This window comes from Lepidothrix coronata, unplaced genomic scaffold (genome assembly GCF_001604755.1).
Source record: "Lepidothrix coronata isolate B3197 unplaced genomic scaffold, Lepidothrix_coronata-1.0 Scaffold13, whole genome shotgun sequence".
Lineage (NCBI taxonomy): Eukaryota > Metazoa > Chordata > Aves > Passeriformes > Pipridae > Lepidothrix > Lepidothrix coronata.
In genome coordinates this window covers 694,583-710,023 of record NW_016690193.1, presented here as the reverse complement: position 1 = coordinate 710,023, position 15,441 = coordinate 694,583, and the positions used below count along the sequence as shown (strand labels likewise).

The 15,441-nt window shown below is 40.1% G+C and overlaps 1 long non-coding RNA gene across 1 annotated transcript; it reads right to left on the bottom strand.

Annotated features, from left to right (window-relative positions):
* Nucleotides 1-11,958: 11,958 nt before the first annotated feature.
* Nucleotides 11,959-15,176, bottom strand: LOC108492944. Its single transcript, XR_001873286.1, has 3 exons — nucleotides 15,091-15,176; nucleotides 14,886-14,954; nucleotides 11,959-12,052 (listed from the first exon to the last, which is right to left on the bottom strand). It is a non-coding gene; the product is annotated as an uncharacterized LOC108492944 (long non-coding RNA).
* Nucleotides 15,177-15,441: the final 265 nt, after the last annotated feature.

The window sequence follows — 15,441 nt, the reverse complement described above, 5'->3', positions numbered from 1 at the left end:
CAAATAGTCCTTCTTTATTTCACAGAGACTGTTTATACTGTTAAGTAATATATACCTTACAGGGATTGCAACTCTGTAGAGAGAGAAATAGTTAGAATAAAAAAGTTAAGTTAAACTATAAAACTTTAACTGTAGAAAGAAGCAATCATTAAAGAGTGACTTATCAGTTCTTTAAGTATCTTCTACATTTACAGCTTGAGTACTGTTGTAATTATTATTAACTGGGAATGCTTCCAAAACAAATATAAAGAAATCCATAAGAAAATATTTTTGTATTTTAACTAAAGCTAGTCTCTACAGTGGTCATGTCAATGATCATGAATGGGAGCCAATGTTTTTCTTAGAAATAGATATTTCACCAGCAGGACTGTCACAAATCCTAAATTTGGAGTAATTATTGCATCAAGGCTTCTTGAAGTTGTTTTCAAAGACAGAAAATTAAAATCTGTTGTAATTACAGGGTAGTACATAATTATGAGATTTGTGTGACCTACTCTCCAGGCATGAACCATCTTCTAACAAAGTTCTTGCCACTCATTACTTTACTCATGTTTCACTTGAATATGGATGTCCTCACTTAGCCTGGCAGCTCTCCATTTGGAGACAAGATAGAAGATGGCACAAGGTACATGAAATGCCTTTAAGTACCTCTCTTGGGTTTAAGAGAGACCATGCTGGTATTATCAGGTTCTGCTCTGCAGTACAAAATTACCACAGATGCACAGTCCATGTGCAGATTATCTACTGACCTGCCTTTCTCTGTTTCTTCCAGTCCTTCAAAAAATGGGATTTGAGAGGCAAAGTCACTGTGTATGTTGCCATCTGCATTTTCACACGCTGAGCAAAGGGGAGAGTGGGCTCTGCAATGGCAAGAATTCTAAATCTAGATTGCACCTGGCTGACCAGTGACTGTTGCTCTTCACAAGTTCCTTCTCTCTGAAGATGGTGTTTTGGGGAATGGGGGGGTATTTGACTTCCTTCTGTTATTTGGTCCTGGAAATGGTAAAAGAATTTTTTTCCCCCTTAAAACTTTCTGGAATCTGCCTTTTCAGGAAAAATATTTCAGAGCTTTTATCACAAGCTTGGATCCTAAGATACCAAGTTTTCAACTTTCTGAGCTTGAACTTAAAGGGAAGCTTAATTTTGTTCTTGTGTTAACTCCTCTTCCCATTCCTCTGGTACCAGGATTTAAAGGAAACTTTGAAAAAATAATCTTTGTTTAAAATTGAAGGGAAAATGGTCTCTATTCCTGCTTGGAAGAAACTTTATTCCCATGCAGGGAGCCATCAAGTAATTGCTACCTTGCCAAGAGAGAGCATGACTGGGTGAGAAGGTGATGAGTAGGATGACAGATCTGTAGACAAAGGCACTGACTTCAAATGCAAAGTGTGTGGAAGAAGTTGGCCTCCAGCACTTTTTTTTCTGAGTTGCTTTCCAACTAAGAAATGCCATGCCCTTTCCAGCGTCAACTTCCTTTTTGCCACACAGCATGAAGGTGAAACCTCCATGCCAGCCTCCCATGACCTGTCAGCAGTACATGGATTGTATTGACCAGGATGAGGAGGACATACATTTGGAAAGCCTTGCTTCTTGCTGCCAAGGCAATGCGTGCTGGGGGACTGTCCATTGCCCATAAGCAGAACCCATGTCCCAGAGTCCCTGAGTGAAGAGGAGCAGGAGCAGCAGCAGCTGGGTCCCTGACGGCCATGAGGGCGGCTGCGGGCTGGAATAGCAGCCCTCAGGTTTAACAGCCAGTACCTTTTCTTCCTAGAAATACATTTGTTGTTAAACTCCTGGCTAAAAGCAGAGAGCACCAACCCTAAAATCATAGTGTGCCTAGAGTTTTGCTGTTGCAACTCAGGAGAGGAAGAAGCAAGTGCTCCAGCCAAACTCGGGAGTTAGTTATTTCAGAGGAGACAGGAGGCTGGGAAGTGCATCTAAAGTAGCTTGAGCAGGCCAGCCTGCAAAGGGAGATCAACCAAGCCAGTGCACAAGCCTCTGGAGTAGGTAACAAATGGGCTTTAATTTGCCTGCCCTGATGTAATTTCTTACTCTCCCTCATGATAGTCGGATACATACAAGATTTCCTCATGCTCTGGAAGGGGATTGTCGTATGTTTGTGTTTGTACAAGCTTTCAAGTACATAAAGGGATATTAACATGAAAAGTTAACCCTGGTGGAAGGAAACATGCAGATACTCACTGGAAACACAACAGGAAGGAAGGGGTGTTTTGTCTTTCATATTGTTTTTCTTCCTTCACATGTAAGCCTATTTGAGGTTTTCTGGAATTTGAAGGAAAAGAAAAAAAACAAGTTTCCATCAGGAGGACTGTGTGGTGATGAACCTGTACTATGGAGGGTGTGGACAAGATGTAATTCTGAGCATGTGTCCACCATGGATCACTCTGTGATCCATGAGCAAAGCCTACAGTTAGGTATGTGCAAAACCTGTGAGAGAAAATGACTGGGAGAGTACCTGACTTCTTAAAGCTGCTTAGCTTCCAGAGGAAAAATACCTGTTTGACAACCTTCTTATTCAATCTAACAAGGCAAAAAAGCATACAGTCCCAAAAATTTCTGCTTTCTAGACAAGAGAGCTGAAACCAGGCAGAAATTAGAAAGTGACTGCAAATGAGTGACTAACAAATATATATGCCAACACATATATCATTGGAAGAAAGTGAATGTCTCTGGGGTGTTCTTCAGTCATCCTTTAATGTACCCCTTAAGAGGAGCACAGCAGATATTTTGAGAGGGAAGGAATCTTTATTTTATCTTGCCATGAAAATTAAAAACAAGAACCAGCCAATAGGCTTCCTTTCTTTCCTAGTGAGATAAGGGTTAGGCAAGCAGTGATAGAAGAAGTTACATGGGGCAGCTGAAGGCTCTCTCCAAGGAAGGTGGGAAGCACTTATCAAGCTGCACCTCTCCATTTCAACACAGACTGTCACAAGTGGTGCAGACACAGCCCTGCATCAGAAGCAGGACCTGCTGTGGAGTCAGGCTGCACAGCATTCTTAGAACCTCCCCAGCTGATTGCTGGACAAAGCTGGGCCACAGCCCTGCTCTGTTACAGAGGTTGTGCCATGTCGTATTGCTAAATGCAAAAGAAATCACAACAGCAATTTGAATACTCCATGGGACACCAACCTGAGTGCAGAGATCCTGCTAAAAGTAATGTGGGTCTGGAAAGCGACTGCTGGTCTGTTTTGTTTTGCACAAATGAAAGACTCCTGAATTTGTTAATCAGGCTGCTTCATTACCTAGTAAAACATCAGTCCCTTGAATAAAAATTTACAGTCCTCAAATTAAAAAAAAAAAGAGGTCACGTTTCTTCTCCCGCCTGCAGATTTTTATTAATGGAGTTCTCAGACATTCTGCTGAATAAAAAGGTTAACTAAACTGATTTTCCCCTCTAAATGCTCATGTAGCAGAACAAGGTGACAGGCACTGAACGTGACAAATCCAGAGAAAGGGAATCACCTAAGTGCTGGCTCAGTACCACTTTTCCTACAGTTTCCCTAGCACTTTTGATTTCAATTTTTTTACACGCACTTCCTGCTGGATAGTTAAAATTTGTTTCTTGGAAAACCAGAGAGAATTTGCAATGGAGCAACTCACTCAATGGTCTGGATTGAGGATCTGTTTTTCCTGCATAAATGACCACAGTTCACATTCCTGCTTCCATAATAATATTTTGTATATAAAAGGGAAGGACTGTGCATGCAGAAGCTGTGAAGAAAACCTGCTCTGCCCACTGTCTCTTCAATTAGTAGACTGGGGGTTTGTCTGACTGATGAGAAAAGCCTTCTCTTACCAATCCTGATATGAATCAAGTAGAACAGGATCTGGAAGCAGCATTTCCCACACCTCTGGGAAAGCCCTGCCCAACAGCCGTGCTGTCTCGCTCCTGCTCTCGCCCTGTGTGGTTGCATCTAGCAGCCCTGTGTTGCCTTTCTTTGACAGAGGGAGCAGACAGGTGGGAGTATGATGAATTTCTCTCTGCTGGTGCCTCTGAGAATCTGAATCACCTGGCATAGCCCTAGCAGTGGGAAGCATCTCTAGTGCATCCTTGGCCCATTAAGGAAGAGAGCAGTATGATATGGATGCAAGCATGGGCTACTTGCCCGTAATGGGATGGACAAAACCATTCTCCAGAGGCAATAATGTCTCTATGATTTCTTTGGCAGCATTCAGAGCACCAGAGGGACAACTGCAAGCCAAGGTAACCTGTATCAGCTTAGAACTGGCAGCATGGAATGACAACATTCTCTCAGCTGATCTGCAGGTGTGTCAGAGTCAGGTCCCTCCATGACTTCTACTAATACTGTGTATTTCAGATGCACATCCTCACTTCCACCTGTTGTCCCTTTCATCCTAACTTCTTTCTCACTCCTCTTGTCCATTGTCCCAGGAATGCAGACCAGGAGGTGATTGCACATACGTGGTAGTTGGGTCAACCCACTGGTTCTCATCTTTCATCTGATGCACAAAACATTTCAGACATGACTTGTGCTTTTGAGTTAATCCTCTACATCTACAAAATATGAGCTAGCTCCAGGGTTCTCTCTACATTAAATGTGGTGTTTATGTGATTTGTGGGAGTGTGTAATGGAGTAGGAAGTACTCAAATAAATAATGGAGGCCAGCCAGCAAGTCAGTGGGGAACTACTCACACATTGCAAACCGGCAAAGATGGCAGCATCCCCTTGAGAAGATTCAGAAAATTACATTGAGGTAAAAAGCTAATTTTCTTTCAATTCACTAAGGATTAAGTGCTCCAGTGTCACTTTTTCTCTTGGAAATTTTATAAAGCAAAACTTTTTGATATTCCATAGATCAATATTACATACTGCTGTTAATAAGGTCTTATGAAACTTTGTCCTTGAAGGAGCTATCCAGAAAGTCAGCAGCCCAAAGGGACGGATTAGCCCTTAAGAAATGGTAAAGCCAGAAGTGGCCTAAAACTCCGAGACTGTAACCCTGCTCGTGCAGAGGCAAGACAGATGCACCAAGACTAGAATGAATATGGAGATGGTTGTGTGAGGAGCAAACAGAGGCTCTAACTAGAACTTGGTCTTCAAATGAGCATGAGTTCATCTCACAGCAGGGAACCAACTAGCACAAATTGCTACCCAGTGCTTCGCATTGCTTTCCATGGCAGAGCAGAGCAGAGCATCATTCCAATGATGTAAGGAATTTTAGCAGGATTAAGTAATTTTTTTCTGAATCGAGAGAGTGATCTTTGATCCTTCCCTCTGCAGAAATGATCAGCAAAAGCACGGTAATGTGTCTGCAGAGTAGCATGAATGGCTTGCATTGCTGTTAGGCAATACATCAACCAAGAGACCAACCTCCTGAGAAGTTAAACACTTGATTTCTGCAGGTCTGTGCTTTGCCACTAAAAGAACTGTCATAATCAATTTTTTTTGCTTCAACTCACAGTGCCAGGAGACCTTTCAGCATTTTCTTTCCTTCTCATTTTCCTTCTTCTCCTTTCTGAGGAGTCTTTGTTTGTCTCACACAGCTTGCAAAGTTGTTAAGGCCAGAACAAAGTAGAGCAAATCAATCATTTCTCCATTTTTAATGAGGTGATCAAAGAAAGAATGAACATACGCAATCAAAGTGAAGTGGATGGTCGGAGGTTTCAACAAGGCAGACTCTTGTTTGGGAACAGAAACCACCCTTTTTCTTTCTTATGATGCAGTTATTAATTTTCCATGAATCTGACATAAAGAATATTGAAGCAAATATGTCTTTCCTAATAGCCTGACTACCACATGGAATTTCAACAGCTACATTAAAAAAAAAAAAGGCTATATTATTGATCCAAAAAATAGCTTAAAATGATGATGCTAAAAAATGATGAAAGAATCCTTATTCTAAGACTATTCAATTATTGTTTACACTGTAAAGATCTTGCCATGGAGCAAGACCAAAGATCATCACTAGAATTAAATTAATTGCATTAGCTACAATATCTATGTGTAAAAGACTGCAAATTAGATGTGCTTTGTTACAATTTTATTTTTAATCCAGAGACAAAGAGTGAAGAAGAGGAGGAGGTCTGACTCCTAGGCCTATCCACTATCCTGCCAATACCCCTAGCATGTGGGTTTTGCAGTACACTGGAGTAGGAGCTCAGTGGATAATCTGGGACAGTGGCAGTGGGAGCTTCTCCTTGGTTTTAATCCAGCCAGGATAACATGCGCAGAAATGCTACACAGCAGCGCTGCACCAGCTCAGCCAGGTTCTGAGCAAGTGTTGAGCAGTTGAAGTTCTTCCTCCATCTGTTTCTTTGCTCTCAGTGCCAGGCTGGTGGAGTTTTAGTCAGTAGGGCCTGTCTGGCCCTAGGCACGGTCTGCCTAGAAAACCTTGAGGTGCTGAAGATGCCTTGTGCCTGGCTGCATAGTAAATATCTCCATTGAACTAACATTTGCAAGCCTCACCTAAGCTGTAGAGCTGGTTGGGCTTTGCTTTGAGATGGTCAGGTCTTTAGTTGCCCTCTGCCTAACTATAGGCTGTCTGGTTTTCCATCAAATTTTGAGGGTAGGCTATTCTCATAGTCATATAGCAGGTATGCTTTGAACATATTTTTACCCCTTGTCAGCGTACCAAGCTGTAACACAACCTGAGCTCTTCTGTTAATTCACTGTGGTATAATTTTTCCCTTAGAGTATCAAACCACAAAAACAGCTTATAGGAAATCTTGGCAAAGTTATTCCCATTTGTCCAAACACAGCAACTATTCAATGTGATAAAGAGCAAACAAGGGTCAGTGTTTTGCTGCTCTTCCCAAGTTACAAATTAGTTCTGTACGATTAGCTATTTATGTATCAGCTGAGATTTTAATTCTTTTTCATAGTGATCTCCTTCCTTTAATTCTTTATAAACTTGTTCTGGGGATAGGTAGAAATTTTGCAGAGGCAGCAATAATTTTTATTATATTCCAGTGGCTTTCAGTCAAAATGATTTGGCACAGTGGGACATGTTGTTCCATGCTATTAAGTAATTTCAAAACTTCATGAAATATCATTCCCAGAGCTTCTTCTGAACTATGCAAACCACAGAGCATCTCCTTTTCTGGAGATGAATAGGAAACTAATCCTGTTTTAAACATACACATATATGCAAGTTGCAATGTTGTTTTTCATCTCATGCCATGTACAAAGGCTTTTCTTTAGGGGACATTTTTCACTACTCACACTCATGTCATGTTTCTTGATCATAGTCCTGATTATTCATAAACCAGAAAGCCCTGACCGTTTCAGTGATGCTGGTTTTGCAAAACTGCCGTTTTGAGGAAGGTCATTCGGAAAGTTTTGTTCTGAAACAGACATGTGGTTTGACCTTTTTGGGCTCATCTATTATATTTCAAAGCTTTCACAGAATGAGTGAAGGATTTATAATAGTACACACTGTTTCAAGGTTAGAAATAGGGTAGTGGTAAGTGGTATGGCAGTGTACTGCAGGCAAGGCTGTGATGTGGTGTTTCCACAAGTATTGAAGAATGTATTAGGGAGATATGATAACAGAATACAACATTAGTATAAAGGTAGTTGTTCTTATCCTGGAACAGAAAGAACCAGACAAGCTACTGGATTGCCTTTCAACCCTCTGCTTCCATGATTTTTATTGCAACCCTCAATGGGTTTTCCTCAATTAGTTTTACCAAGCTAGAGTTGTACAAAGTACAACTAGGAAACATAAAACTCATGACTACCAATTTGTATGGTCAGTAATAAAGCTGTAAAAGTTCACTTTCTAAAAATGAACAGATGGGGTTTATTCCAGAGGATTAGATATGATCAAGTAAGTGAACTCAACTTGCAGAAAACAGCCAAAAGAAGTTCTCAAGCAGCTACTAGGCAAAATGGTACTAAAAGCACAATCGATCTTTCTGTCGTATATAGGAAATTATAATAGAAAAACTGTAACTCTATAAAAATCAACTGGTATTTTTTCAGTGGTCACGCTTGGCCAGTGATGGTGGCAGAATTTATGTGGATTTTCAACAGCAAGTGTTAAAGTATAGGATTAGGTGTCTTTATTTTTTTAGCATAATGGGGTATCTTTTGTCTTCCCACTGAGATTTAGCCTAGAGACAAAGGATTAAACCACTACCACAATTTAGATAGCATGGGACTATGCTTGAAGAATAGGTTCCAATATTCAATTACCATGCATGGTCTTTGTGCATCACTGAAAATTCACTGTATTAAAAGAACATACTTAATGAATAAAGCTCATTTACTTAGTCACACAGGACGTTTTGGAGTTATGCTACTTGTTATTGGACATGCCTGAGAAGGTAGGAAGAATTTGAGTCAGAAAAAAGAAGCTGAGAGAAGCACTGTCAGATTTTAATTACTTGAACCAACTATGCTATGCTAACTTGTTATTCTTTGTGGCTGGGCTTTAATTCATACAAATATGGATTCCACTCTGCCACGGGGAGTCAAATGCTTAAAAGGATGCCAAAGAATTCAAATTGCTCAAGTGTTTTTCCCAAGCAAGCACATTCTCTCTTTATTCAGACATCATATTCTTTCTCTACCATGAAAGCAGATCACAAACTCAAACTGTATCACCTGCATTGCCTTGCATAAATCCCTCTGCCCTGCAGAGTCCTGGGTCCAAAGTCTCAGATAGTTTCCTGGATTTTTCCATTATTATATGGACCTCGTGATGAAAATTTTTGCCAAACTGATAATAAATCCAATTTGCAGAAATGTTCAGGAAAAAATGGTCACTCTGAAAGAGAGTTGCCAGGAGACATTCTCATGAAATGCAGATTTCACCTTCCAATCAACTCTTAAACATCGCAGCAGCCATGTCCTTCCTACAGTGCTCTTCTCACACCTTTCTCCTTCTTTTCCTCCTACTTGGTTGCTAAAATACATTTTTCTTAACCCTTATCTGTTAAATTATACTTTCTTCTTTTTGAATATTATTTGACAATATTCTATTTGAGGATGCAGTGCAGGTTGCAAACCAGTTCAAATTAAAAGCCTGCATTTACAGCAAGAAAAAAACCCGCAAAACCAAACCAGCAAGTACAAAAAAATTAACACAATTAAGATGTTGAGATGAGTCTGCCAGAGTGCTTACTGTTGTATATGCAGTAGCATATAGAAATCTTAGAAGATGAATAGCTTACAAACAGTAGTAGATTAAAATATACATTGCACAGGGACATACAAAGCCAGTGGAAGTCACATCTGGATTTCAACAGCTAGGGTTGCTCCACAGTAGAAGCCACCTTAACAGAACTTTCATTTCTCATTCTGCACCTAAGATTATTTATATCAAACCTTCAACCATGCTGGAAATAACTGAAAATACATTATTTAATATTTTTGGTCACAACTCAGATATGCCTCTGCATGAAAGAAAATAGCAACACTATCTGACTAGAGACAGAGCCAGGAGCTGCTGTAAAGCATGATTTTGGGATGTATAAATGAAATCTGAGAAAGCTAATGTACCCACAGTGTGGCTGGCTGCAAGGAGTGGGGCTTAGTGGTCAAAAATAAGGTCATAAGCTTCTCTTATTCATTGAGGCCCTGCTTGCACAAATGACCAAGTTTTATTTTATGGAGTTTTAATTTTCCATGTGTAGGGAACTAGCTTAACAATCAAACAAGACATTTCAGAGCCACAAATAGAGCATTTTCTATATTATAGAGGGTCAATTCTAGGTGCTGCATAAATGTAGTTCTAAAATATTTTGAGGTTTTATATCATTGTTTCCTCCAAGATCATATAGCTGCTGCTACGTTTCATCAGCATGAGCACATTTTATAGCAATTATTGAAACATCCTGCGATTGGGAAGGTGGAGTGACAACAAGGGAACATTTTTTTAATGGACAATAACAATACTGCACCAGCTGTCTTCAGTCCACTGGTCCAGGCACAAATAAAATATGAAATGTCTCCTGCATCACAAATTTAATCTAATAAACCCTTCACTGTGTTTACATCCTAAATGCTGTAATTGGATTCTGGTCAGACTGCTGTTTCCTGCTGCAGGAGCATTTGCACCTGGGTGTTGGTAACTGCACACACAAAGCTGTCTCTCGTCTGTGTAAAAGCCCCCTCTGCTGGACCAGCCTGACACATAGAACTAGCAGATCGTCCCACTTCCTCCCCAAAAAATGGACAAGTCAGTGAAGCAACTCTCCGTCAGCTGTCCCTTTTGTAGGGAGCCCTTTTCCCGACTGATGCAATATGAGTCACAGAAGTGGTTTTCTAAAACACATCATGATTTGATGAACACATACTTTATCTATCCCACACACGAGGTGGACAGAAGGCCTTTTCTCCAAAGTGTGGAGGACTCCCAAGTTTCAGGCTGTTTCCTGATATCATGCTGCATGCCAAGGAAGTTCTTATCTGGTGAAGGAATATGCCAGCCCCCAAGAGATATCTTGTATTGCCAGTCATTTCGTCTTTGTGTAGATGATCCTCCTAATACTGAGGAGTGTCTAAACTGGGCAAGACGTCGGAAAGGTGGAAAATAAAACCGAAGTGTCCCAGTGAGTTGAGCAGGCTACTCTGACGACTTAATATCGCTCAGCATCAGAGAAGTCCTAGAGTAAAAGTAAAGATTATTATTTTCCTAAACATGATGTTGAAGAGTTACTCCATTCTGAGAGAGCTACAGAGAAATAAATCCATAGCTTCCTTTCTCTGATTTAGCTATGTTGTTTATGTTCCCTTCATTCAAGAGCCACTGTAGACAAAGCAACTCCACAGTTATATTTGATATGTTCTCATGGGTATCTGATTCTTTAGACAAGCTCCATCATTTTGAGCTGCCTTCTTCCAGGTTGCTCTTGACTCCCAGGAAAGCTTCCCAATTGCCCCTTCTCCTCACTGGTGTCACACCCAGCATAAAAGCTGCATCTAGAGATAACTTTTCTGCAGGTGCTCATTAAAGGATTAAGACATCAGTTATTATGGTTTTTTTCAATGAGCTGCTGCCTACAGCAAGAGTAACTTTTAACATGCAAGAAGTGGAATAGCTGTAGATGCTTGCTGGAGAAAACTGGATGCTGACTTCATAGTAAACCAAGTCATGCTATACTGTCAGTGTGAATTTTCCTGTCAGCACTTCCATTTAAGCAGGTAATGACAGCAAAAATCTATGAGTTCAGTATCTAGCCTGGCCATAACAAAGTCATTTATACAACCTATGTGAGGTTCTTTCTGGTGGCTGGTGAGAGGAGTTTTGTGTTTCAGAACTAACAAAATGGGTTATCTTCACCATGCGGTGTTTTACAACATGTGCTGAAAGTGGCATTTAAAAAAACCTGTAAGTGAGAGGCAGTGATGCAGCCACTCACTGCGCCTTGATGGAGACTAAACATGACAGCAGCTCAAATAAACACAGGGGCTATCATTAGTTTGCAATAAATCTCTCCTACACGTGGCTTGGTGGAGCTATGTGACAGCATCTCACAAAGACAAAAGAGGAAGCATCTCCAGTGAGCAAAGGGAAGAACTGGAAAGAAAAGATCCACAAACCACTGAAGAGTGAGAGTAAAAAGCTGCTGAAACGCATGATTAAGGAGAAAGAAGACTTGTAATTTTGTGAGGACTTAAGTGAAAAGCATGTAAGGCAAGGTACTCAGGGAAAGGCTTACAACTGTATTTTTGTAAATGGAGTAATTAGTATAACAATAAATTTAACCAACATTTTCAGTGCAGGTAAAAATGGCAGAGGGGCATCAAGATGTGGGAGAAGGGAAAGACATTGGTGTAGAAGAGGTGGCACAGTTTCATGGAAGAGCATCACAGGGTTGGTGGAGGAGCAGTCCATACTATTTGCTGTGAACCATTACACCTGAAAAGCAATAAAAATAAATAACATTCCTTTATTTTGGAAAAGAGTAATCAGTATATTAATCTGAGTCCTCAAATGACTTATTTTCTGGAATTTGTGTTCCATTGTGAGTAAACTGTGACATACTGAGACTCATTTTTCTGCTTCAAATATGCTTCTGTCACAGTGGGAGAAAGTTACATTCTCTTCCTGATTCCACAACCTGAAAAATGAGAATAATATTACTATCTTGCTTTATCAGACCTTCTCAAGGATAAATGCTCTGAGATTGCGAGAGCACAGGTACAGTGATAACCTGAAAGAGAGGAACACAGGGCACTCTTTTCAGGCCTTGTGCTCCAAACATGAACATCCTACCCCTCTGAGACAAAGGAAGCAGCACTGTTTGCTGCTCTACTGTTGTAGTCACTGCCTCTTCCTGATGGTCAGTCTTCGAATCCACATGGAAATCAAACAGACCAGTAAAACCCGCTTCAAAGTGTACTTTTAAAGCTCACCAACTTTTTAACCAAAAAACCCCCACAAGTCTTGGTCAGTAGTGTTAGCTAACAAAACATTTCCCAAGTTTCCTCTTTAAATTCCTTGAAACAGGAGACAAAAGAAAAGTCAGGCAGAAGACGGTATGACCAAAGCTTTCACAAAAAATTTCCTTGACATCCAGAGGATTTGCTGAGGTCTGAAACAGTGAAGTTAACTTTATCCTGTTGTCTTCTCCTTCTCCCTATGCACTCTATAAATTTGGGTCTTTCTTCCCCTCCAGACCATTTCTTCCTTGAAGCAAAACTGCGTCAAAAGGATCTCATCTCAAGTCACTATCTCAATTCAACCATGGGGAAATAGCTCTTTCCCATTTCCTACTTGAATTTTAAATCTCACACTTACTGCTCTGTGTAATTTTTGATCACTTTAAATTTTGTCTTTCTTCCACAACTGGAGCTGGAACAACTGTTTCTCAATAAATAACACATCCCATGATGTAAGAGTCTCTTTCCATCTGCAGAATATCTAAAATCAGTTGTAATTTCCTCAAATGCATTTTGCTTTCTACCATTGTCAAATGAATTATTTTGTTCTGTAGAACTCTAGTTGCAAACACCATCCTGCAAACATCTGCAACTGTTTAATTTACCAATTATTTCAATAAGCACATATATAATTATCTACCAAGTCAGTTTGTAAAGAAATACTTAATGTTCCAGACTGAGCTTTGCTCAGCTATTATTGGTCATGACTGGGACTGGTTCCAGCCCTTGGCTGAGAGAGCAAAAATAACTGTGTAGCTTATATACATTTCTGTATCACTGAATACTTTTGCATTTAGAGTCTGAATGTAACTCCTCTCAGATATTTTCCAGATAAAGTTTTTTACCAGAGAACAGACAAAACCAGACATAAAAGTAGCTGCCAAAATTCACTCAAATGTTAATTCATAGCAAACGTATTTTTGGAATACCAACTTTCAAACATAGTCCTATACAAGCTAAACCAGCAACAAGGCCTCCCATTGATAGTGCTAAGGTCAAAAGCTTTATGATTAAATTACAGTGTTTATAGCACTCTCCTTCAGAGAGAATAGGAAGGCTTGTTAACAGGTTCATAAATCAAGGTGTAAAGATTAACCCAGTCATCCAGGCATATATGTCATTCCTGAAAATATATGTTTTTAGAACATGGTAAATAACAAGATTAGTGTTTACTGTTGTGTGCTGAATACAGACTGGAGTATTCTTTCCCCTATATACTATGGGATATATAATAGATCCTGAAAACCTATCAGCATTCTGCTTCAATATAGCTTTTATTCTTCTGAGTCAGGTTAAAGAGTTCCTGGATTCCTGATTATATCAAGTAGTGAACAAAACTAACACATGAAGAAACCAGCTTTCCATGTTACCACGCTACAGAACTTGCAGTCGTACTTATCTAAAGTGACAGCCCCTCTGGGTATACACTCCTTACTGTCCTTTACTTAAATGCTACAGCTTCTTTTCTTTAAATGTACTTACTTTTGAATGGAAGACTAAACAATGACTGTTATATCCTAATTTAATCCGTGTAAAACCCCACATCTAAAGGGTTTGAACAATAAAATTAAATGAAAGAAGATGTTAACACTGAGTACAAATGCCCAAAACCAAACTCCAGCACACAATTCTCTTACAAATAAAAACTACGTGACATGACTCTAATGGAGTTTAGAGCCCAATTCCTAATCTATCTGCAAGATACTCTGAAATCCAGGGACACTGAACCCCTTGGTAATTTAAAAAAGTTAGTTTAATCAGAGTTACAGTTAACTTCTGGTTGACTGTGGACAAATTATACAGGTTGCAGCTCAGGGGTGTCCTGCTTTCCCAAAAAAGCCTTTGGCCACCACACAGAGCCCAGCACGAACCTTCGAATTTTCCTGCAGAAGAAAAGAACTTCTTTCTAAACCAAACTCCCTCAATTCCCTTTTTTCTTCAGTTACACATTTCTGTATAGAAATTAAATCAGTTCTCTATCTTTTCATCTTCATACCTGTCACATCAAAACAATAGCTCTAGTTTCTATTCCTCTTGTGCACATTTTATCAAATTTCCTCCCAATTGATAGTTTAGGGAGAATATAATGCAAAACAATTTGCTGTAGATAACTCCTTTGCCAAAAAGGAAAAAAATACGCACTAATTCCCTAACATATTCAAGGCTGTTGCTGTGCATTTTCTCAAACATATAGTCATCATTGTCAAATCCTTCCAACACGCCCCCAAAAGCCTTGATATGAGCTTTGGGAGAAACACTGCATAGGTTTTTAACTGCATACAAATTATTTCACACCTCTTTTTAATGGCACTGTCTGGCAACAGTACAGCTTGGGCTTTTAATAATACCTTATTTTACAGCTCCAAAAGAAAAGTGAGTTCCCTGGGTTTGCAACTTGCATTTGTGGATTTCAACATGATAGTTGTCAATGCCAGGAATACTTACTGGGAAAAATGAAAGTAAAAACAAGGGAGGAAACAATGTATAGTGTAAAGCCAATGGGAAACTCACCTGAGATGCCACTACCTTTATAGTGGTTCATCCATCTGCTGTCTTGGAACAATGCTTCTCATACTTGAGCTGTGTACCAGATGCAAAAATTAGAGAGGTAACCCAGGAACCAGCAACAGGATCTAGAAAATAAATAGATACCTTCTCAATAACAGGGGTTTACAAATTATTTTCTCTCTGATTCACCAAGCTCATAGAAAACCACCTGCTGGAAGACAGCCTGTACAATTCCCTTGCCAAACAGTCCCCCACAGGCTGTGATTCTGCCATTCCACCCCATCAGCTTCTTCAGATATGCTTCAAGGAGCTGAAAGGAGTTGGCGGCTTGGAGAACCCCGCTCAGATTCAGTGAGGTGCTGCTGAACTCTATATCTTTGCCCATGCTCTCTGGTACACGTGCTGCTTGCGTGGTCTGGGTATCCTGTTGCCCTGATGATTCATGCAGGGAGCTGGTGGAGGCTGTCACAGCTCCTTTTTTCCTGTGCACCTAGGTTTCCATCACTCAGATACCAGGTGCCAGCAGAAGAGATAGGTGCAGGTGTCGTTCAGCAACGAT